The 26,288-nt window shown below is 41.5% G+C and overlaps 1 protein-coding gene across 5 annotated transcripts in view; it reads left to right on the forward strand.

Annotated features, from left to right (window-relative positions):
- Window positions 1-2,581: 2,581 nt before the first annotated feature.
- The window catches only part of LOC126236374 (uncharacterized), a 234,452-nt gene continuing 210,745 nt past the window's right edge, over window positions 2,582-26,288 (forward strand). Inside the window, exon 1 of one of the 5 annotated variants that reach the window (XM_049945627.1) lies at window positions 2,582-2,669. The gene's annotated coding sequence lies outside the window, so the exon portion shown is untranslated. Of the gene's footprint in view, window positions 2,670-20,805; window positions 20,863-25,892; window positions 25,988-26,288 lie in introns of those variants that run through there. The other 4 variants (XM_049945630.1, XM_049945629.1, XM_049945623.1 and 1 more) reach the window with 4 other exon arrangements.

Genomic DNA, 26,288 nt, shown 5'->3' on the forward strand with positions numbered 1-26,288 from the left:
CCATTGTCAATTTTTGATTTGTATTGCGATTTTAGGCAGTCCGTGTGTAGCTCTATGGATATACTAGTGTAATTAGGACAGATCTGTATGATTAAGGTCGTGCGGTAGCGTTCTCGCTTCCCACGCCCGGGTTCCCGGGTTCGATTCCCGGCGGGGTCAGGGATTTTCTCTGCCTCGTGATGGCTGGGTGTTGTGTGCTGTCCTTAGGTTAGTTAGGTTTAAGTAGTTCTAAGTTCTAGGGGACTTATGACCACAGCAGTTGAGTCCCATAGTGCTCAGAGCCATTTGAACCATTTTTTGTATGATTAATTATGTAATTAGGAGCGATCTTCACTTCAGTTTCCCAACCGAAGTAAGTAAAGTACACTAACCTAACTTCCTCTCTTGCATCTGGGCAGTTTCCACTTGTTGGCAGGTGCAGTTGGACTTTCCGTCTAGAAGGACCAGGGTTTGAGTCGCAGAAAGGGTACCTCCATTTTTAATTTCACGCCAATTCCAAGGGCATCTGGTGGTTTAATTGTGTTGACGTGATGCACTTGGGCGTTCCATACAGGAGGATCAGTGTTCGACTCCCGGAAAAGTCACCGCCATTTTTAATTTCCCGCCAATTCCAAGTGTGTGTGGTGGTGTAATTGTGTTAGCGGGTGCTCTTAGGCTTTCTGTCCAGGAGGGCCAGGGTTCAAGTCTCGGAAAGGGCACCCTCAATTATAATTTCCCGCCAATTCCTGGGTGGGGGGTGGGATGTGACGTTTGCACAGCCCTGGAACGAAGAAATTGCCACCAAAATTCGAAATTCCCGCCAATAGGTTGTAAGTTCTCCCTTTGCTTCTGCTAATGCGTATTGTTGTACATTTCAGCCAGTCGGCGCGGCATATTGGAAACAGAAAGCTTTCCGACAAATTGCATAATAAATTCCGGCGTAAACCACGGTGCGATTAAGATATGGAACAAAAGTTACTAAAATATGGCACCGGCCTGGCTGTAAGAATAAGAGATAACGTACATTCGCGATAAAACGAAATCACAAATAAAAAATAATCCTATGTTTCCCAAATATTTATAATGATTAGTTACGTGTCCCCACGTGAAATTCTCGAACGTACACTTCGTTCAGAGGCACGCACGGCTTGTGCCTTGTGGTCTATATAAAGAAACGTTTGGGGAAAAATATATTCATTTTATCTTTAAGGAATTGGACTGGATCGGACGTCGTTAAAGGAAAACAGTTACAGGTTCCTGGTCGCGTCTACTATGACCTAAGAACAAAATTAAATATGGTGGTCACAAAAAGAAGTAGATAAGTGCAGTCACGTACCTCAGTTATTATGCAGCGTCGTATCGAAGATCGGTGCCCAATCTTATATGTGATTTTGAAAAGAAAATTTCCAAGAAATAACTTCACGAGATTCTAAGGTTGTGGATTTGTTGGACCGTCAATGTAAGCAGGGTCGATACGTTTTTATATGATAATTATTCTGTATTTTGCACACAACACATTCTCAAACGTGTTAACAATTCGACTCTCAGATAACGAAAGACGACTCTTCGTCGAGCAAAAAAACTGGAGATGAAGTGGTTTTTTGTTTATCTGCGTTATCCCTTCCTACAGCTTATATACAACTTTGGAAATAAATCTGTTTGAAAATTATTATAATATAATATTTACAGAAAATAAAAGACAATAAATAAAAATTAAAAAAATATTAATATTGAAATAGTTCTTATTCACCACTCCCTTTGGCGTATTGTCCTCAAGAAAACTTTTTTTTTGTTTTCGTGTAATGAGCCCAAAAAATACACACAAAACCTACAGAAACTTGCGTACTATTTGCTTATTTAAACATCATTGCCTGTACAAAATACATCCACACATACACCATATTATACACCAAAAGAAACTGTGTTACATGACCATTTGCCATACAATTACAGTTTACATTATTCGTGACATAAGAAAACTTCCATATGTAACATTGTTTGTGGTGTGCACTGTGCACTGTGACGATCCGGGCTGAATGTTTGGTAGGCATGCCTGGAGTAGTAGCAACTCCGCAAATCTTCCTGTGTATCCGGATCAGCTCACTATTTCTCATTACTCCTTTATTTTCTACTGGGCTTCATAGCATCCTCTGATAATAGACATATTTACATGAAACAGATAAAATTTTTGTGGATTAATAGTTAACTTAATTCTAATATACATATATACGTAAGTACGCGGGTAAGGTCCATGGATAGGTTCATTGAACTGGGGTTCGTGTTTAATTCGGGACGTGGGCCAGATATCATGAGCTGTACTGGTGCTGGCTTCCTTGGGGGTTCTAATATTCACTTTTCCTCTCTTACTTGCTTTAGTGAGTGTCCATTTAATATTGTGTTTCACTTTTGAATTTAAACTGCACTCTTGCAATACGTCGTCAGACAATAATACGTTAGTAGCGCGGGGCGACGCCTACGCAACAATCACCATCGGCGCAGCGAACTCGCCGTTTGAAATCCAGCAAGCGGTCGTTCGTCAGATAGTTGCCAAGCGCGCTATACAGTTCGCCTTTTCAAGTGTTTTGTGCGGCGCTTACGGTATCTGCAAGGCCACTAAACCTGTCTCCAGTTTACAAACACGTTGGCTGCAGGACGGAGCCATAGGCACCTGCCAGATTCGCTGCACAAGGGTAAGTACTGCATTTTTCTCTTTAAGCGCGGCTACTCTGCGTCTTTGCACGAACACTCGTCACGCAGCAAGCTTCCTTAATTCACTAAATCCTTTTCAGTTCGAAGTAAGTGGTTCGTGATACAAAAACTTTTCTCACACTTGTCCCTAGAGTTCACTTACCACTGAATATGTCGTTGTCACTCGCAAAAATGTTCACTTCCCCTAAACACTTGAACGTTCAGTGTCGTAGCTTATGATTGTACCAGCTCGTATATGTGAGTTTATGCCCACGATCATAATTGATTCCCGATAACCACTTACAAGATTTCGTTTGTACTGACGCTGCTCTTTATAGTTCAAAATACAAATTACTAGTAGGTGAATGCGCTCTTAGGATATGCGTGCCTCTTGTATTTAATTCGCAGTCGCGACTAAAATTCTACACCTCATGGGCACAAGAGAATGCGTAATTTAGGAATAACAGCAACCCTCTAATATGCGATCTTGCTGCAAATGCACAAAACCACCATAATGACTCTAGCAAATAGTGACTGCACAAAGGCCGGCCGAAGTGGCCGCGCGGTTCTGGCGCTGCAGTCTGGAACCGCGAGACCGCTCCGGTCGCAGGTTCGAATCCTGCCTCGGGCATGGATGTGTGTGATGTCCTTAGGTTAGTTAGGTTTAACTAGTTCTAAGTTCTAGGGGACTAATAACCTCAGCAGTTGAGTCCCATAGTGCTCAGAGCCATTTGAACCATTTTTGAACTGCACAAAGAGTGCTCTTAAAGATTGTCTCAAAATGAGGCAAAAATACGCAAAGTAACTACCCGCGACTTACTGTTGGGGGAGAATGTCACCTTTTGTTTGCGTCACCCAACACTGTAACAACGCATGGTACACATATCAAAAACTAGTAGAATGAAATAAAAACACATAAACAAACAAATCACTATAATTAAATTCACATAAACACAAAATTAAAATGGTAGGTAATATGAACAACAGATAGATCTGCTGTACGCTATACTGCTTCCTACACAATATGATGAAAAGTATCCGGACTCCGCCAAAAACATACGTTTTTCATATTAGGTGCGTAGTGGTGTCCCCTACTGCCAGGTACCTCATATCAGCGACCTCAGTAGCCATTAGACGTGAGAGAGCAGAATGGGGCGCTCCGCGGAACTCACGGACTTCGAACGTGGTTAGGTGATTGGGTGTCACTTGTGTCATACGTCTGTAAACGAGATTTCCACACTCCTAAATATCCGTTGGTACACTGTTTCCGACGCTATAGTGAAGTGGAAACGTGAAGGGACACGTACAGCACAAAAACGTACAGCCCGACCTCGTCTGTAGGCTTTCAGAGATCGCCGACAGTTGAAGAGGGTCGTAATGTGTAATAGGCAGACATCTACCCAGAACATCACACAGGAATTCCAGACTGCTTCAGGAGCCACAGCAAGTACTATGACAGTCATGCAGGAGGTGAGAAAACTTGAATTTCATGGTCGAACGGCTGCTCATAAGCCACACATCGCGCCGGTAAATGCCAAACGACGCCTCGCTCAGTGTAAGGAGTATAAACATCGGAATATTGAACAGTGTAAAAACGTTGTTTGGAGTGACGAATCACGGTACACAAAGTGGCGATCCGATGACAGGGTCAGGGTATGGCTAATGCTCGGTGAACGTCATCAGCCAGCGTGTGTAGTGCCAACAGTAAATTTCGGAGGCGGTGGTGTTTTTCATGGAGGGGGCTTGCACCTCTTGTTGTTTCGCGTGGCTCTATCACAGCACAGGTCTACATTGATGTTTTAAGCACCTTCTTGCTTCCCCCTGTTGAAGAGCAATTCGGGGATGGCGATTGCATCTTTCAACACGATCGAGCGCCTGTTCATAGTGCACAGATGGTTCAAATGGCTCTGAGCACTATGGGACTTAACAGCTATGGTCATCCGTCCCCTAGAACTTAGAACTACTTAAACCTAACTAACCTAAGGACATCACACAACACCCAGTCATCACGTGGCAGAGAAAATCCCTGGCTCCGCCGGGAATCGAACCCGGGCGTGGGAAGCGAGAACGCTACCGCATAGTGCACAGACTGTGGCAGAGTGGTTACACGACAATAACATCCCTGCAATGGACTGGCCTGCTCAGAGTCCTGACCTGAATCCTGTAGAACATCTTTGGGATGTTTTGGAACGCCGACTTCGTGCCAGGCCTCACCGACCGACATTGATACCTCTCCACTGTGCAGCACTCCCCGAAGAATGAGCTGCCACTTCCCAAGGAACCTTCCAGCACATGATAGAACATATGCCTGCGAGAGTGGAAGTTGTCATCAAGGGTAAGGGTGGGCCAACACCATACTGAATTCCAGCATTACCGATGGAGGGTGCCACTAACTTGTAAGTCATTTTCAGCCAAATGTTCGGATACTTTTAATTTCATAGTGTAAGTCGGTGTCTGTGTTTGTACATGTTTTCATATTCGTGTGTTCATCATTGTATCACTGGTATGTGCACAATCTTTTTTTTTTTTGTTGAATATGACCTTAATCACTTCCTACTTTACTTTTTCCACAAAATATCGTCAACTCTGATTGGATAAAATATTGTAAACGTAAGAGAAAATCAGTGTATGTATTCTTCTAAAGTCGGTATAGATTCTTAGTACTTCATGCCGAAGGAAAGGCAAATTATTAAAAACTTCTGGTGTTACTGAGAGTCAAGTAGTGTACTTCTCAGTGATCTTGGTAATATTTTATAACGTCAATCGTAAATCGTAGTGACATTAGTGTAATTTAGTTGCCTCTCATCGCCGGTTGAAGTCTAGTAGCACCTCGACGAACGCCACCTGTAAAGAATTATGATTGTTTCGACATTACGTAATTTCTCTGCCGGTAACTTTCCTATAACTTATCTCGTACATATTTCTTTTATTATTATAGGAGAGGGTGTTAAGTTTGATTTTACCATTGTGAGGATACACAAGTAAATAACATCCGTCATACGGAATGTGTGCAATAATGTACGGTCCAGTATACCTTTTTGCCACTTATCGTTTTCCTTGGCTAGCAGAGAGGTTTTCACATAGGTCTTAAGTAATACTTTTTCTCTAACCACAAATCTGGCAACACCATGTAATTGTTTGTCGAAGTATTTCTTACGGCGTTGAGCTTGTTCTAAAATAGTGACGCAATACCTGTCTTACCTTTTCATTTAAATCCTTATCTTGGAACACGTTATGGGGTTCACCCATTCATTGTTTTCTTGCCTATTGTATATTAAATCCGACGGTGTAACTGTTGTATCGTAATTCTGAAGATTATTTACCACATGTTCAAATACGTGTACGTTATCCATCCGTTTAGACTGTTTGTTGGCTACATAAGTCCTCATAAACCTATTCAGTACACGAAATATTATTTCTATCGGGTTGAATTGTGGGCTATATTTGGATATTAAAATTTGTTTGACCCACTGCTCTTTTAGAAATTGTTTCCAAGCATGGCATGTAAGACTGGTTGCATTATCTGATAAGATCGTCTGTGATTTCCCAACAGACGGAAAGTAGGGCCAGTCATTTAGCATACATCTAATAACAGGCTTAACTGCAGTTGTTTTTGTGGCATACAGTTTCACATATTTTTCAAATACATCATTTACACCAATTATATATTTACACCTTCTCGTGCAGAGAGTAAAGTTCCTGTAGCATCTATACATACCCGCTCGAGGGTTTTTTAGGTGAAATAGGATGTAAATCTGTTTCGCAGTTCAGATTGGCAGGCTTAGCCTTCTGACAAACAATACAGGTTTGCAAAATTTGTTGTGTGCGTCGAAGCATATTGGGAAAATAGCAGTACATATTCAACTACTTACAGCACTTGCGGGCACCGTAGTGTTCCCAAATGAAATGAGTAAACCAAATTAAACTTTTCTCACACACTTCGCGTATACAAACGCACCATACAGCGCTGCTTGGGTTTCTCCTATAGAATAATACATCTTTATACAACTGGTAATGTTGTCGTACAGGAGCAAGTGGGTTATTGTTTAACTGAAATCTGACATTCCTCCACCGCTCATCTTCTTCCTGCTATTTCGCCGTATAGTTACACACATCCAAATAATATTTTCTAAATTTACTGTCCTTCACGAGCATAACCTTAAATTCCGTGTTTTGTTCTATCAACTCTTCAAACTCAGGCAGACCATGGGATAACCGTGACAGTGCATCGGCGATTATGTTGTCTTTGACATCCACATATATAATTTCAAAATTATAGGACTGCAAAAATAAAGTCCACCGCGCAAGGCGATTATGTAACAGCCTACAAGTGAGTGAATGCCGTGGTCACTGAAGACTCGTACATGCCTGCCAAATAGTTAATAATTAAATTTCGTAAATGTCCACACAGTAGCAAGGGTTTCTAACTCTGTTGTGGAATACCTGCATTCACATTCTGATATTGTGTGGCTAGCAAAACTAATTACTTTAACATTGTCGGTGACCTCACCTTCGTTCAGCTGAAACAGACAGGCTCCTAATTACGAATATATACATACAAATCTTTGCTCATGTTAGAATGTCCTAAAATATTGGAATTTACCAGAGCATGTTTTATATCATCAAAATCAGCTTGGACTGTTGCGTCCAGATCCGCTGTCTGTCCTCCTTTAATAGGGGCACTGAGTAATTGGTTCGGTATGAACCGACGGAAAAATGAACGCAAACCTACTAATGCCTTTAGCTGTCGTTTTGTGCAAGGCACTGTAAAATTCTTTATCGCCAACAGTCTCTCAGGGTCAGATTTTATTCCTGCGGGCAAAATTATGGGACCGAGAAATTTGATGTTTTTTCTTACAAATTTAGGTTTCTTGAAGTTCACTGTGACACCAGCCGCTGAAAACCTTTGTAGCATCCTATCTAAAAGATCTAGATGTTCATTCCAAGTACGTGTTGCTATTAAGATGTCATCTATATATACTGTGAATTTGTCAAGAAAGTCAGGCCGTAACACACGTGTCCAGTGCAGTAATGAAAACCCCAGCACTCACATTTAACCCGAAAGGCAAAACGCAATACTGGTAGGACCTACCTGCAAATATGAATGCTGTGTATTTCTGCTTTCAGGTGCTAAATCAATCTGCCAGTATGAACTACGGAGGCCGACACTAGTTAAATATTGTACTCCAAGGAACCCCTGTTATTGTTCTTCTAAGTTTTCGGGTCGGGTCGTTACTGGTACAATAATTTTATTGATCTCCCAGGCATCGAGAACAAGTCTCACCGATTTATTTGCTTTCTTTACTGCAAGTAGCGGACTGCAATATGGCGATAATGAGGTATCTATAATATACCAGCCGGCCGCGCTGGTCTAGCGGTTCTAGGCGCTCAGTCCGGAACCGCGCGACTGCTACGGTCGCAGATTTCATGCCTCGGGCATGGATGTGTGTGATGTCCTTAGGTTAGTTAGGTTTAAGTAGTTATAAGTTATAGGGGACTGATGACCACAGATGTTAAGTCCCATAGTGCTCAGAGCCATTTGAACCATTTATAATATACCATGAAAGCATCCTTTTTATCTCCTGGGCCACCGCCTCTCTTTGCGACTATGGTAAGGAATAAGTGTTTTTACATAATGTGTCGTGGGGCCGGACATCCATGCGATATTGATACGTTCTATAACTACAGGTTTCTTGTCGAATACATAACTTAACAATACAATTCTAAGGTAATTCTTTTGTTGCTGAGAGATTTCTGTGCATTCCGATATTTTATTTCAAATTCGTCCTGCTGTACTTGTTGACACCACAGTTCATTCGAGTCATGGTATCGAAATGTATTGACAGTTAAGATTTGCATGTTTATTGTTTGACAAAGCTCGCCGTTCCTACTTTTGACTTGTATCAAATCTACAGTACAGTTCCTCCCACTAATAAACAGATGACACTTCCCAGTTTTTACATCAATTTTTGCACATTTTGCCCCTACGAAATCCATGCCGAAAATACACTGTTTCGTCAGCCCTTCTACTACTAGAAAAACTGACTGAAAAATAATATCTTCAATTTATATTTCGACCATGGTTTGTACTTAATTAGCTTAGATTTTCCACCCATGGCTCCTAATATCTTGCAATTCATCACTGGATAGGGCGACAAAGCTGCGGGACTGTCAATCTCTTTAAAACAATGCTTCAGGTATTTTTCCTACTGCAGCCTGTAAACTAGCTTGCAATATACAATCTTCTTCATACAGATCTGGTTCTTCCTCATTGGTTAACAAATCAAGCAATCTCTGTTGGTCCATTACGGCCAAGGGACTGCGGCTGGTACGCACTTTTCAATTCAGTAAACTTAACCAACAGCCGTACATTTCAAGATATTTTATTTTATTCTGGAAGCAACCAATTTCGGCAATCCATTTTGCCATCTTCCATCTCCATCCGCTTTTTTTTTTCAAATCAACGAACTTATCACATAGCGCCATAAAACTGGATATCATGAGTTCCAATCGTTGTGCAGCTGCTTCATACGAAGGAGCTAGGTTGTCACGCTTTCGTATGAAGCAGCTACACGATTGGAACTCACGGTATCCAGTTTTATGGCGCTATGTGATAAGTTCGTTGATTTGAAAAACGCGTTTAGAGCTTGAAGATGGCAAAATGAATTGCCGAAACTGGTTACTTCCGGGATAGTATGAAATAACAGAAAGTGTATGACTGTTGGTAAAGTTTATTGAATTGAAAAGTACAAATCACGCATATCCGCTTCATCTTGATACCTTAGCAAATTACTAGCATGGTAGCACGGATCGCCCCCACGACTATCCATGGCCAACATTGGGGAGCATAATGAGGCCACGTTTAATTTAACGCCCATTATTACTGTCTGTAGGTGTTCCGTTTGATACTTCTATAATATTCACTCCCGGCGTGTTCCTCTGCTGCGCATTCCGACCATGATTCTGCCCTGAGTTTATAGTTGCGCTTGGTACTGATAGAGTTGATTACTAATCGGGTACTGCCACTGCATGTTTCTTGGGTCAGCCGTTTTGTTGCTAAATTGAGGCTGTAAATCACTGTAAGCGTTACCCCACTGATCCCCGTTATCGTTTCTATTCCAATTTCTTTTCCTGGTACCAGAGTAGCCAGAGTAGTTTCTGTCACCGATTTTTCTTTTCCTTTTATACCTTGAGTTAAAATTTTGGTTATAGTTATTAGTAAAATTGCCTCCCGAACTCGGGCCTGGCATATGCGCTGCTGAGGCGGGATTGAGAAAAGCCGGTCGTGACTCAGTCGCGCACCCTGCATTGTTGACGCCGTACTGCGGCTGGCGCTTCGTGGGCTGGTTGCCACTACTGCTACGGACATTATTTTGGTTGGTGTGACTCTGTCTTGCATCTTCATTAATTAAGTTAGTAGAATCCAACACAATCAGAAAATACTACAAATTGCTTTCGGGTATTTGTACTAGCTTTTACATTTTGAGCGGTAGTTTAGCTCTCAGAATGCGTAGAACGTCAGTGTGTCACTGGCTCGTCCCAGAACCTCGTCTTATTTAAATATTTCTCAAAATATTTTCGCAGTGATCCATATTTTGGATTATATTGTTCAAGGTTGAATAGGGCTTTTCTTAATCTTTCGTGACCGCCATGTGACCAGTACTTTGAAAGAAACGCGTTTTCAAACTGTTCCAATGTCTAACAAGTTTCTGATATTTCCATCGCCCATAACGCTTCATCGCCTTGGATGTAACCCGGAACATATTGTATCTTTCGCTGTTCCCACCACGTTTTAGGCAATACATTTTTGAATGACTTTATAAAAATATCGAATGCACATATTTATTTCCAGAGATAAACACCTGAAATTGCCGGTGTTTTATAAGACTCTCTTCTAACAAAACTGCTGACAAAGTGGGTTCAGCAATCTGCTGTTTCTTTCTTTTTTTCATCGCGGTGTCGTTGGTTACCGTACTTCTCATAATTTGGTGAGCACACATGTACATTCGGGGTAATATTGTCACTAATTGCACTATCGCTCTTACCTGTGGGTATGTTGTCAAGTTCTTCTGCGTCTTGGTGTCTTTCTTTCATTGTACTAAGTTTCCTGTTAAGTTGATCGACTATTTGATTCTACGAGCCTGGTAAGTCTTGTGTCAAAATTTTCTATATCTGGCCTATGCCAGTTTGCAGTTTAACTACAGATATGTTTTGTGTAGTGTATACTTGTTCCATTGTGCTACTTTTTGCTTTTTGTAACTCTGCTTCTAGAGTACGGTTTATGTGTGTCTTTTCCTTCTAGATAGCTCTCAAGCTGCTGTTTTGTTGTGCCCCCAACTTGATTTACAGCTTCCTGCATTTTTGTATTGAGCTCGGTTTGCTGTACATTCATATCATTAAAATTTTTAGTTAACTTACGTATCTGCTCTGGCAAATCCTTAACTGTGGTTCTCAAATTACTAATATCCTGATTCGTGGAATTTAAATCTTCACGTACTACTTATATTAACTGATCCGCTGCCTCTCTTTTTAGCTGTGTCAGTTGTGTTTCCAGATTATTGTGCATGTCAGTAAGGTTTTTAACATCACTGTCTAGCTTGTTCATTTGAGTGGTTACACCCCCTATCTGTGTTGTGACGTTGACATTGTCTACCTGTATAGTGACGTTGATTATCTGTGTTGTGTATTTCCTATCTGCGTATTAATGTGGGCTGTTATCTGAGTTAGAAATTGTGACATGAAATCTGTCTGCATTACTCTAAACATCTGCATAATGCCTGGCTCTACAGGATCTTGTACATTTGCGCAATCTGGTACAGTTTCCAAAGTTGACCTATTATCGTCTGTCACTTGCGACTGAGTACCGCTACTCGCTGCGACTGCGTTATCAGTATTTGCAATGTTTTTACTTCTGTGTTAGGCGTAGGTTGAACAACTGATTCCTCATCGGATGAGTTATCCATCGTTTTGGTTTGTGATCTTAATTTCACCATAGCTGTATACAGCCGTAAATTAGCGTGCAGCCGAACTATTGCGGCTCGTTCTACAAGGAAACAAATCACAGATGACGTGCTGCTCGTCCGTGAAATTCAATGTAGTAAAGTATGTCTCTGGTGAAACAGAAGACTGGTAAGTGACTTCTACGCTCGCAATCAGTGAAAATGATCCGCCATCTTGATATATCCTCGTGTAATAAAACTACCAAATTTTACGCAAATTCAAGTCAAAAAAAAAAAATTGGAAAAATTAATGCGTTCTACGCAGTGTGTGTCAGGACAACGAGGAACTAGCCCACATTTACTGTCAACAGAAGCGTATTCGTGCTGTTATTCTTACCTTACGATCACTCCTGCGTCAGCAGATCTTTTGGTTGGTAGAAGTTAAACAACATCTCCTTTTCCAAAATTTTCACTCTTTAAATTCCTTTTAAATATGGTATGCGTACACTGGATTAGTTCGTGAAAGGGAAATAGTTATAGGTTCCTCGCAGCACTTACTATGACCTAAGAACAAAATTAAATATGGTGGCCACGAAAGGAAGTAGATAATTGCATTCACGTACCTCAGTTATTACGCAGCGTCGTATCGAAGATCGGTGCCCAATCTTATATGAGATTTTGAAAAGAAAATTTCCATGAAATAACTTCACAGGATTTCACGGTTGTGGATTCGTTGAACTGTCAATAAAGACAGTGTCTATACGTTTTTATATGATAATTATTCAGCGTTTTGCACACAACACATTCTCAAACGTGTTTACAATTCGAATCACAGATAACAAAAGCGACTCTTCGTCGAGAAAAAGACTGAAGGTGAACCGGTTCTTTGTTTTTCCACGTTATCTCTTCCTATAGCTTACATACATCTGTTTTAAAAATTGTTATAATATTTACAGAAAAAAGACAATAAATAAAAATTTAAAAAATGGATATTTAAATAGATCTTCTTTAACGTTATGTAGGGCAGGGGGAGGGGATGTGGACAGGAGGGGGGAGGGGCTGTGAGGGGGAGGGGGCTGGGATCCACGTGCTGGCTGAGAAAAACACATGACGTCATCCGGGGGTGGGGTTGTGCGTGGTCGGGGAGAGTGATTAATTGATCAATTCAGTTAATTTGCATATCAGTTTGATATCACAATTGGAGTCGTGCCGCCGTCTCCCTACTACTTGCGATATCTTACCATTCCCACACTGCTTATTGAGTGAGATCAGTGAGTACTTAGTACAGCATTAAAATAAGTCTGGTTGGTTACTGTTTACTGGTTTGTGTTTTTATTTATTTATTTTGAGTTGTATTTGTGGGTTTTCGTATTGTTTTGCATGCCATTAACATAAGAAGAAATTATGTTTCAATGGGAACTGGATTGCTGGTGTTATAAGCTTATTTTCGTTTTGGGTGAATAATCTGATTCGCTCCCTAAAGCACCTGATGACGATAGTACCAGACTATGCTGACCAGCGGACTAAACCACGCACCACGGACGTACCGAAAACACACGTAAATGTCTTTCATTCTCGTTGGTCAGGAGCGAGCGGCGCAGTGCGGTCTTTGGTTCAGTCTGTGGTCCGGACTTCGGAATGTCCCAAGACATAAATAGCATTTTTTTCGCGAATTTGAACACATATAACTTCTGATTTTTTTTTTTCATTTTAATTGAATCAACTGTGGGTTCTTGGTGAAACATTGTAAATTAACTAAACAAACACTGTTTTATGCCTTGTTTCACAATTTATTACTAATGTTATTGCAGAACCGTGGTTTCGGGTTATAAGCCCATTTTCTAATACATTACAGATTCCCAAAGATGATAGTACATAGATAAACATGATGACAAGACAAAGATAATCTCTGCTTCTTAGGTAGTGATCCCTAGCTTAATGTACACATCAGTGACCATTTTTTAACAAATTACATCCATTATTACACAATCACCGATTATACTACAATGACCGGACTGAAGTTATTCATCAGCTAACAAAGTTTTGCTTCTATCCTGGGGTTGTGGTCTCATCTGAAAGAGGTGAATAATTAACTTGGGTTTGCTTATTTAATAATAGGTGTGGGGATATACACATCTGTTTCATAATTTCTAAAATTTCTAATTGGTCGAGCTTAGCCCCCTTTTCCTCTGTGTAGGACTTGTACATCGATTGTGTATTTGTGATTATTGTTAAGGCAATGTTCTGCAAAGGCTGAATCAGGCTTCCTCAATCTCCTGCTTTTGCGGTGTTCCTTAAGCCTGGTACAAATTGACCTCCCCGTGTCTCCAATGTAGCAAGACTGACACTCCCGGCATATGATTTTATAAACCCCACTTTTTGTGATAGTTGGTTGTTTGTCTTTCGCATTGAACAAGAAACGACCTATTGTCTGAGGGACATAGAAAAACACAAAATGGTTCAAATGGCTCTGAGCACTATGGGACTTAACATCTGAGGTCATCAGTCCCCAGGAAAACACAGAGAAACCCTTTGCGTTCAAGATGTTACTTATGCTAGTTTATGTTTTCCCTATAAAAGGTAATCTGCACCATATCTTTCCCTGTTTGTCTGTGTTTTTCGTTGGGGACAGGAGGGACCTGGCTTGCTTTTTGGTCTTTTTACCTAAAATTTTATTAATAGAGTTTCGGTCAAATTCATTATTTATGGCTATTATTTTTATTGTGTTAAGTTTCTGGTTAAAGTCTTCTTGGGACTTTTTTGGATTTTTTACCTTAATAACTTTCATAATAAATATTATTGCGATTTAATTATGGTAACACGTGCTCACTTGATACCTAACATGAGACATGAAAATTTGCACTGAGTGTAGAAGGATTCCAGAAATTGATGCTATTTTGATAAGCGAAACACCTAGTTAAATTTTCTTTTCATAGTTGGCTTTCTGCGGCCATTATGAGTTTTCCGGCGTTATTGTACGCAACATAACAAAAACTGCCTTTTCCTCCTCAACCGTGATTAAATGATGAATGTTTGTACACGGTTTAAATTTCGGCCGGCAACTCCCTGGGAATTTATTTTGAACGCGGAGTACAAGTCCTCGCCGGAGATTTAAAATAGTATATGTGTATTAAATCGCAATGTAACTACAATTTGCTGCAGCTCCGGCACCGGTGAATGTGTCAATGGGCGACCAACGTGATGTAATGAAATATCTTCACTATAATTATCACTAATGGACACACGTTAACCGGGCAGCTATAATGCAATTGACTGAACATTGCGACTGGCAGTAGTTGAAAACAGGATCTTGTAGACTACTGATTTGGGTCGATATATCGAGCAGTAGATAGCGAAGTGAGACTGCTATTGGGATAGACGGTAGCACCTGTTGTTTATGTTAAATCGTGTGTTTTTTGTTTTGGTTATAAGAAATTATGTTTTAAAAACCTGAGATTGAGAACAGTTTTCTGTAAAAAACGATTTCTCATTGTAAGTTTACAGAAGTTTTGAAAAATCTAAACTTGTGATTTTTGTTTGTAGGTGGGCAGTTTGTATGCCTGAAGGATGTTCGGAGCTTCCGGCACCTAAAATTTTAAAATTAAGCGCTGGTCTTGCATCAACCTGACTGCTCTTTAGCTGTATCGTTCATTACCCTAAGCGTTGAAGCCTTTCTGGCTTCTCGAAAAAAGCATTATTTTGTCACATAGTACAGCATTAGTGTAGAAAAACTGTCATCATTTTTAAGGCGATCGAACAATGGCTTGCTTCTGTCTTGAATGAATTCGTAAATGTACTTCTCTAAAATAAAGAAAGAGAAAGTCACTTAACAAAACAGTGATCTTAACAGGCTGGCCTGGGTGGCCGAGCGGTTCTAGGCGCTTCAGTCTGGAGCCGCGCGACCGTTACGGTCGCAGGTTCGAATCCTGCCTCGGGCATAGATGTGTGTGATGTCCTTAGGATCGTTAGGTTTAAGTAGTTCTAAGTTCTAGGGGACTAATGACCTCAGATGTTGTGTCCCATAGTGCTCAGAGCCATTTGAACCATTTGATCTAAACAGAAAACTAAAGAGACAACTTACAGTACAGTGGAATCAAAAGTTCTTCCTTCGGTGGAATGTAACGTTTACCATGGGCAGATACATTCTCTATCGTTTAATTTTCAACCGTCATTATCAAACTGTCACAAGACAGAAATTTCATCAGCAAAATACCATAAACACTGGTCTTTCTGTTGTAAAGCAGCTTTTCAGATGCTTTTATCAATTTTTACGTAAGTCTGCCATAGACTTAAAAAAGCAGAAGCCTGCATGGCTTGACGTAGGATGTCGCAATGAAAAGGTAAACGTCTAACAGCGCTGCTGCCTTTTCCTTGCTCGTAATTTAGCATTGAACACAAACTAATGATATTTTTAAGGAATAAATAGCTCTCTCCTACCATCGAGCTTGGTATGTTGCACGAATGTTAAATTTTCTGTGTATCTACGCTTAAAAATATCGCATTAGTCTCTGTCAATTGTTGATAATAATCTACGACTACTTCTTTAGTCAGTTCAGTGCGGTTAAACTGAAGCAGACTGTCGATTTAGGACACAGTCAGGCGCAATGCGAGGTTTTCTTTATGGGACTATATTTTATCTTGATGACGCTTTTCCAATAATGTCGGAACATTTTAAGGAGTGAATATCAGAATTGTTGTCATTTGATTGAGTTTTACTTCGTACACGTTTTTTAACAGCAATTCATACACGTGATGGGCTCCAAGCAAAAATAACCAAGTCTCTGTTAAATTTTTTTTTTCAAGAAGCACACAGGTGCATTAATCGATATGACCCATATTAAAAGCTGTAGTATCAAAACAAAGAAATTGCACTTCAATTTTCGAGATGTCGGTCTACAACTGCTTTACAAACAGCTTGCGCCTGTTGGCATCCTAAACAGCTTTCCAGCCTTGGCACAGCAATAACTTTTCTTTATTCAACTGTGAAGCAACTGTTGAAAGACATTCTTCTTTTGATTTCCCATCATGTAAAACGGGCAAAAGTTTGACATCCCAGTGAACGGTTAGAACAACTGGTACCGTACCCCGTTTCGAAAATCAGCTTTTATGGCTTCCGCACGCTCTTTCCGTTACTCTGTATGAATTCGAGAGCTTACTTGTAAGAAATTCATCAGTATTATCCAAGTACCAAAACGTAGCTTCAGGCAGAAACACTGAATCTTTCGTACATAACTGTGGTTGGAGTCACGAACGATGGCGATCAAGTTTAGGCTTGTTCTGCACACCTACTCTGTGATCAAAAGTATCCGGACACCTGGGTGAAAATGACTTACAAGTTCGTGGCGCTCTCCATCGACAATTGCTGGAATTCAATGTGGTGTTGTCCCAACCTTACCCTTGATTACAGCTTCCACTCTCGCAAGCAAACGTTCAGTCAGGTGCTGGAAGCTTTCTTGGGGAATTGCAGCCCATTCTTCTTCACAGAGGGCTGCATGAGGAGGGGTATCGATAACGGTTGGTGAGGCCTGGAACGGAGTTGGCGTCCCAAAAAATCACAAAGGTGTTATACAGAATTCAAGTCAGGATTCTGTGAAGGCCGGTCCATTACAGGTATGTTATTGTCGTGTAACCACTCCGTCACAGGCTGTGCATTATGAACAGGTGCTCGATCGTGTTGAAACATGCAGTCGCCATCCCCGAATGGAAAAACTGGTAAAAGACGATCTCGGGGAAGATCAGTTTGGATTCCGTAGAATTATTGGAACACGTGAGACAATACTGACCCTACGACTTATCTTAGAAGATAGAAGATAGATAAAGGAAAGGCAAACCTACGTTTCTAGCATTTGTAGACTTAGAGAAAGCTTTTGACAATGTTGACATGAATACTAACTTTCAAATTCTGAAGGTGGCAGGGGAAAAATACAGGGAGCGAAAGACTATTTACAATTTGTACAGAAACCAGATGGCAGTTATGAGAGTCGAGGGACATGAAAGGGAAGCAGTAGTTGGGAAGGGAGTGAGACAGTGTTATAGCCTGTCCCCAATGTTGTTCAATCCGTATATTGAACAAGCAGTAAAGGAAACAAAAGAAAAATTCGGAGTAGGTATTCAAATCCATGGAGAAGAAATAAAAACTTTGCGGTTCGCCGATGACATTGTAATTCTGCCAGAGACAGCAAAGGACTTGGAAGAGCAGTTGAACGGAATGGATAGTGTCTTGAAAAGAGGATATGAGATGAACATCAACAAAAGCAAAACGAAGATAATGGAATGTAGTCGAATTAAGTCGGGTGATGCTGAGGGAATTAGATTAGGGAATGAGACACTTAAAGTAGTAAATGAGTTTGCTATTTGGGGAGCAAAAAACTGATGATGGTTGAAGTAGAGAGGATATAAAATGTAGACTGGCAATGGCAAGGAAAGCACAACTTGACTAGAAGAAGGGATCGGTTCGTAGGACATGTTCAGGGGCATGAAGGGATCACCAACTTAGTATTGGAGTGCAGCGTGGAGGCTAAAAATCTTAGAGGGAAACCAAGAGATGAATACACCAAGCAGATTCAGAAGGATGTAGGTTGCAGTAGGTACTGGGAGACGAAGAAGCTTGCACAGGATAGAGTAGCGTGGAGAGCTGCATCAAACCAGTCTCAGGACTGAAGACCACAACAACAACACAACTGCATGCTCAAAGGTATTCAAACAATCATTCTTCCTGTGCTCCATACATGAATCGAATGGGGAGAAACTGTAATTACTCCTACAACGAGACGTACCTACTGCCATGGTTTGCAGAGTATAAGATAGATGTAAATGTAGACGGAGAAAGCAGATAATGTGCGTTTTAATAGAGCTAACGTAGAAATTTTATGCCTGTCCATTTAGTAATGTGTGATTTGCGAGCCAGATAGAGCCGACAATTGCTGCTGGAGCGCGCTCCGATCGCGTATGGCACGTTGAGGCACAAGTCGCATCGTGTCTGATCATTCAGCAGCACGTTGTACCCGGCACGCTCAGCGTTGACGTTAGAAGGTACGCCGACGGTTTAACGCGCCATTTCGCCAAATAATGGCAAGGATAGCCGGTGAGGTGCCATGCTGATGCAGGCTTTTCGGGATGTGACGTCTTGAAAGTTTATCTGCGATGCTAAAATTTTCTTTGCCTTTCTTTTTCATGGCTTTTATGAAAATATTAATAAATACAACATTTTGAGCATTATTTCGCTTTATTTGCGTTGTAAGTAACATAAAAATTTAGAATGGTAAAAAAAAAGTTTTCGCATAGGGTACGGCTCACGACTCTGGGATTACCGTTGTATTCTTTTCCCGCAGTGCCAAAGGCTGCCCAGCGAACTGCCCTAACTTACATGTCTCACGTCTCGCACGACCCGTGGCAAAAGTGCTATTTTTTTCTGAACGATTGGCCATCTGGAGGTCATGTTCTGTCACTTTCATTTCTGGCCATGCCCTGCGTATACATTGCCGTAAACTTAGACGAAATAGGTGATTAAGGGTAGGCGCGGCTCCTTACGTGAATTTCGGAATTTTTACGTTATTTTTGTAGGAAACAGAGACGTACCAGATAGGGTTGATAGAAGAGATAGAGAAGATCTAACGGAGAGCAGCGCGCTTCGTTACAGGATCATTTAGTAGTCGCAAAAGCGTTACGGAGATGATAGATAAACTCCAGTGGAAGACTCTGCAGGAGAGACGCTCAGTAGCTCGGTACGGGCTTTTGTTGAAGTTTAGAGAACATACCTTCACCGAGGAGTCAAGCAGTATATTGCTTCCTCCCTACGTATATCTCGCGAAGAGACCATGAGGATAAAATCAGAGAGATTAGAGCTCACACAGAGGCATACCAACAATCCTTCTTTCCATGAACAATACCAGACTGGAATAGAAGGGAGAACCGATACAGGTACTCAAGGTACCCTCCGCCACACACCGTCAGGTGGCTTGCGGAGTATGGATGTAGATGTAGATATAAATTTCATACTGACGCTTTTCTTGTAGGAGACAGAAATTTTGAAGTTCATACTTGTTACGAGTTAAATATTCGCACAACTGCATAAAAAGGCCGTTTTCAGAAGCCTGTATCTACGAATCACAATGCAATACGCAACTTTGAAAAGATTGATTACCGAGCAAGATATCTTGGTAATCAACGAAAGGAAAAGTATTGCTGAGAGTTCAATAGTTTTTCAGATATTTCGTCACAAAGTTGAAGCTGTTTACGAACGCGAAAATTTCATCTATATTGCCATAACTTTGCCTGTAATTAAAATTAGGAACGAGATTTTTGACATACGGAGAGACCCTACAGAGATCTATATCACACGTGAATTTGAGATTTTTTAGTAGATTTTTGTCGGAGAAAGAGACCTTAAAGCGATTTTCTGTCGCCACGAAGAGAGATGTGCTCTGGCGGCAGCATGCAGATTTTCAGCTCCGTACTTGGCACTACAAAGCTGCAGGCAGTGCCAACTACGAGTAATTTATGTAAGACTATAACTGCACGCGCAAATCTAGCTTGAAGGCCGATGCACAATAGATGTCAACGGATCGGAATGAACAGCAGACGATGTCCCTGTCAAATGGTGTTGTCTTCACACTAACCGGAACATCAGCTTAACGTCATTTCGCTTACAAGGGGACCGTACGCAATTCCTCTCACCGATATGATTCATACTGATGGGATGCGTAGGGTACGACTAGGATTTCAATATGTGTGAACAAGAAGACGCAACTCATAGCCGTTTTAGAGAAAATAGAATTTGAAAAGTTGCGATTTGTTTATATACTTTGTGTGGTCCGTGGCTGAATGAATAAGCGCTTAGCTACATGATCCGAAAGACTGTGAATCGAAACTCACTGCTGGTATTTCTTTTTCATTCGCGCGTCATTGTAACGACGAATTTATTATGGCTGTACAAATGATAAATATTCCATGATTGATTTATTAGTTTCGTAATCTGTAACCTTAAAAAAGAAGGAAAAACTTTTCGTTAGGACATTGGAAATAAAAAAGGATACACGAGAACTCTCATGCAAATCGGTACAGTCATTTTCTTTATATTATTGTATCTACATTTGTGGCAAGTATAATGTGTAACCTATAGAACACTGAATGTATGAGGATGCTCCTGACTGTAGAAACTTGGAAAACAGAATTATATGAGGTTTCGGTGTTGCAGGCGAATACTGTTGACTTCTTGCCACAATATTTGGGCTGGCAACCGTCCAGCCGTCTTCAGGTGAGTGTCTGCCACTAGAATCTGCTAGTTTTTTCTTTTTCCTTTATTGTTATTTCATACCACTGCCTCATGGGTGCAGGAGTGTGCTGGCAGCGGTACAATTCGCTGCTCTTCAGCTAAGAGACTATATAAAACAACACTGGAGATCGGTACATACATAAAATATGGGGATAAAAGATGAAGTTTACGCTTGAGAAAGGGAAATAATGGGAGTTAAAATATACATAAAAGGGGGAGTTTCACGAGGCACATTTGCATAAAATCCACGTATAATTCAAAGGACACTCGATGAAGACATATCATATAAATGCTGGCAGCACGAAGAACACAATTAAAAACGGCGTTCACAGTAATGAGAGCCACATGGGACGACGACACTGAACCGCACTGATGTTACATACAGGGCGAGCACCAAAACATGACAGTGTAACTGGATTAAAATTGCAAGGTCCTGCCAAGGGAGGGAAGGTCAGAGAGGAGGGAGAGAGAGGAAAGATAGAAGGTGGTCAGTAAAGGAGGGGAGGCAGCAAGAGGCAAAGGGGGGGGGGGAGCGGTAGCACACTGAAAGGCAGTAGACAGGGAGGGTGGGGAGGGAGAGCCCAGGAGGGAGCGCAATAACAGGGAAGGCAAAGTGAGGACTGTGGGGTAGGAGAGGGGAAACAGCAGAGGGGGGGAGGGGAAGGAGAGGGAGCCCAGGGAGGAGGGGAAGGGAAGAGGAGGGTCAGAATTGGAAGGAAGGATAAATATCAGGTCAAAGCACAGCATTCGCGATGTGGAAACGTTGAAAGGTCCTATGGGAAAGGAGGGGGAGGGTGTGGAAATGGAGAGAGGGTGGAACACATCGCTAAAGGCACAGAAGCAGATGGGGAGTGGAGAGGAAAGGAGACAGCAGGGGATGAGTGGGATCAAGGCTGCGGATGGTTTAGAGGATACAGATGTGTTCAAGGAAAATGAGGAGATGTGGAAAGGGGATGAGTTCATACAGGATCCTCGTAGGGGACGGGAGACTGATACGGAAAGCGAGGTGGAGTGCTTGGCGTTCAAGGATTTGGAGGGCTTTATAGAATTTAGGAGGGGCAGAGACCCAGGCAACACTGGCATAATAAAAGGATGGAACGGATCATGGATTTTTAGGTATGAAGGATGGTGGAAGGCTGCAATCCCCATGTCCGGCCAGACAGGAGTTTGAGAAGGCGGAGTCTACTGCGGTCACTGCGTTGGATGGGTAAGGAAATGGGGAGTCCAGGTAAGGAGAGGTCAAGTTATTTCAAGGTGGGGAGTTGTATAAGGCCGTCATGGAGGATGAGGTAGAAATCTTAGAGCCAGAAGGAGGGGGTGGTATGTCCTGTAATGATTGCCTGGGTTTTGCAAGAATTGATTCGAAGGAGCCTCTAGTTGTGACAAGCGGTAAACTAGTTAAGGTGTAGAGTCTGCTAGTTCACGGTGTCGGCTTTACTGCAAAAATTGGCGCGGAAACGTATGCGCATACGGTTACCCAAGCCTTGTCCAGCTGGAAGTTGCCATCCTGATTAACAAGATTTGGTGCTAGACAAATTTCCACAGATTCTTTAATTGCTGGATCCCAAAAGTATTTAGCCAGGGCGAACATTTTTGTGGCAGAATAATCCGTAGAGTGTCCTGTGTTAATACAATGCTCAGCTATGGCCGACTTACTGGGCTGCGAAAGACGAGTGTGGCGCTCATATTCAACGCATCTTTCATGTATTGGGCGTATCGTCTGACCTATGTAAGCTTTACCACACTGGCAAGGAATTTTGCAAATTCCGGTCTTCTCCAGACCCAGATCGTCCTTTACCGAACCGAGAAGTGCACTATCTTCACCGGTGGCCGGAAGTTTACTTTAATTTGATGTTTTCTTAAGATCCTGCCGACTTTAGACGAATGGCTGTCGACGTATGGAAGGACCGCCGTGGACTTGAACAGCTCCGTATCTTCTTTATTTGTGGGTGGTCACGTTTCTTCCTCCTTAGCGCTGTACTAATCTGATTCCGACACTGTGAACTATCAGACTCCAGTGTCGGACACTCCTGAAATTGCCTGAACGGTTGCCAGCCGAAATATTGTGGCAAGAAGTCAACATTGTCTGCCTGGAATCCCGAAACCTCATAGAATATTCAGTATGCCGGGAAAACTTCAAGAATCACATGGAAAACAGTGTTTATTGCAACATACAGCACTTGTAATGAACGCCGAATTTTTGCATGTGCGTGGTTTTTCAATGTGTCTGTTGCAAAACAAACGTGGTCTACATTCAAAAACGGTTCTCAGTTATCACACAGTTTCTCAGCGTCTCACGCACACCAAAGCAAATCACCGAATATGGGTGCAGACAATTGTACTTACCATCCATGACTGATTGAATTTTTATGCAACCTCCTCTAGAGGCTTCCCTCTATTTTGTTCTTTGATGTATGTGCTACTGCAGTCGTTCTATAAAGTTCTTCACCTAATTGTAAAAATAAACGTCACAAGGCTGCACCAGCAGGGTACATTTTGGAGGGATTACTTTAACACTGCGCATTGGCAGACTCTCACCATGTTGGGAAGTTAAGTCCTACAAATCCGCGTTCGTTTCCCCTCTCCATGAATTGAGGAGCAAAAGAAAATGTTGTTTCACAAGATGTTGGTTTCAAAATTCTTGTACAGTGCTGCTGTAAATGTGTCGAACCGTGAAGATGTTATCATAATGTTTTTTGTATTTTCGTATGTACTCATCAGTTAAACTTTCCCCCTTGGTCCAAACGAGCCATTGATCTTTTCCCAACAAATGAAGTTTTCAGGGTAATGTGACAGTATGTTGTCCAATATATGGAAGTTTCATCGTGTTAGAATTGCGTGGGAAATAAAAAAAAAGTATCGGCAGTGAGATTCAATCCAGAGACCTGCTGATTATAAAACTAACTGCTTATTAATAATAATGAACATACAAAGCTAAACTTTTCAAATTCGATTTTCTCGAAAACGGTTGAGAGTTGCGCCTTCCTGTTTACGTACGCTGAAGCCGTAGTCGTACGCTATACACCCTGTCTGGGTAATCAAATCGGTGAGGTAGCCTTATTATCCCAGTCCCCAACGGTGAAGGTTACGCTATGAAGCACTACCCGTGCTACAGAGAGTGAGAAATAGGTTTGAAGTCAAGGAGCTGCTAATGAAGAAGTTTATTAATGGCCAAAGAAGACTTCATAAATGATGTTTTCGGTATTAAGTTTGTACTGTAAACTGCTGAGAAGTGCCGGCCGTGGTGGCCGAGGGGTTCTAGGCGATTTGGTCCGGAACTGCGCGACTGCTACGGTCGCAGGTTCGAATCTTGCCTTGGGCATGGATGTGTGTGATGTCCTTAGGTTAGTTAGGTTTAAGTAGTTCTAAGTTCTATGGGACTGATGACCTCAGATGTTAAGTCCCATAGTGCTCAGAACCATTTTTTTTGCTGAGAAGTCGAACAACAGGAAAGTGTACCCGTAGTTCACACATTTCAAAGCACCGACATTTATTTGCTAGCGAGAATATATACGTACAAATTCATCAATGTTTTTTAAGGTGATGTTTACCTTATTACTTTTGCTTTTTATTTCTAAGTACCAAACAACATAAAAGCAACTGTATTTTTATACTTTAAACAATTTACATTTTCACTGTAAAAACAGGTTATTTAACTGTCATTTGTTAACGTGGCATTACTTTACACAGGTGGTAACGTGGGGTAAAGTGGATCCCCATGATCTGTTAATGTTGCAACATATGTATAACATTAATAAATGGGTTATTTAATACAAATTAATGTAGAGGCAACCATATAAATTGTGAAATCTAATCAATTAATGCTTATTTGAAGAAATAATGCATTTTATTACATTAGATAAAAGATAATACCTACAGTTATGTTAATATAAACTAATAGTCAGTGATTCAGCAGTATTCTTCCGATGGCTCATCACAATTCTTTAGTTGATATTGCACCAAGTCGAATCCAGTTTCCCATAGAAAATCCTTCCTAGCCATTTTAAGCATGAGTATGCGAATTTACACCTACTTGTTCGGCACTATCTTGTAACGAAAATGTTAATGTGAGGGTCTAGGAACTCCCCAGTCACTAAATAAAAGTCAAACGCTAATAACAATGAGCAGCACAGGAATGAAAAACTGGTGACCGGAAATAAACAGATGTGAGAGAGGATTGCTAGACGGCAGGCAGTGTTTCCAACTTTGTTCGTAGAAATTTAGCTAAACTAAATGTGCTGGGTATCTGTCGGACCCCAGGTTGACAATTAAGGGTTAATGACAGCTGATTCATCATTTTATGTTCTTATTTATTCACTGTGTAGGCGCTTTCTCCGCTGAGGTCTTAACCCGTTGCGCGACACGTAGGCCTTTAGGGCTCATGCAGGTAGCTAAATTGGTTGTGTTATCAATATGGAAGGTTATGAGACTCCCGGAGTTGTGAGACTCCCGGAGCGCAAATGTGAATACGTTTCAGTTAGTTGTTGAGTGACGGATGTAGTGCGGCCTCAGCTGTTTCAAGATAGGTAAAACTAAGTTTTTTCTATAATGCTACGGGTCATTTCCGCCCACGTGTCATGCAGATCGTCAAATTAAAAAACTTAAATCTTTTTTCGCCTCTCGTCTCTCCAAGTCGTCATGAACATTTGCACTGTGTGACGAAAATACAGCAAAAAAAGAAAATGAAGATTAATAAAATGCAACGGCACGAAATCCAGTACTGTAATATGAGTCAATTTACTTTCATGGTAGCAGACGACGACATCGTCCCCCCCCCACCCCCCCACCCCGCGCCGTCACTCTCCTTCACCACTAACAACGTCAACATCTAAACTTGTTTCCCGAAAAAACTTGATTATTACGTTCCGTTCTGTTTCTTTGCCGGCTTGTGTGAATGCTACCATTTGAAATGCAATTTCGAATGTGTTGACGTTCCGCTCTGTTTTGTCAAGTACACATGGACTTTCAGCTAGCAAACTTGACCTTTATGTCCGGAGTACCGGGTGGGGGAATCTCAAGTGGTGACTTCCTTGTGTGTTATCTTGTTGCCGCGCGACGGTCTTGGCAGCAGTTGCCTCGTGTGACGACCCAGAGTCGCGAGAGGTCGGTGAGTTTGCATGTTTGCGCGTGTAAACGCTATGGCCGTGCTGCTTAACTGCAGATCCAACATACCTGTTCACTATGTAAATCTAAGTAACGCTTGCGACGTTTTCCGTTATCTTCTAACATAGAGTTAACGCTATTAATTAATTTAAATGATACATTTATAGTTTCGATCGTTGTTAACGTCGTCTGCGCAGGGAGCGACTCAAACCTCACTTGTTGCCAACGTAAGTTGATAGGGGAAACACTTCCTGTCTTGTTACATAGGGCGCCGCAGACGGCCACGTGACTCGCCAATCAATCGC

The sequence above is a fragment of the Schistocerca nitens genome, chromosome 2, assembly GCF_023898315.1.
Source record: "Schistocerca nitens isolate TAMUIC-IGC-003100 chromosome 2, iqSchNite1.1, whole genome shotgun sequence".
Lineage (NCBI taxonomy): Eukaryota > Metazoa > Arthropoda > Insecta > Orthoptera > Acrididae > Schistocerca > Schistocerca nitens.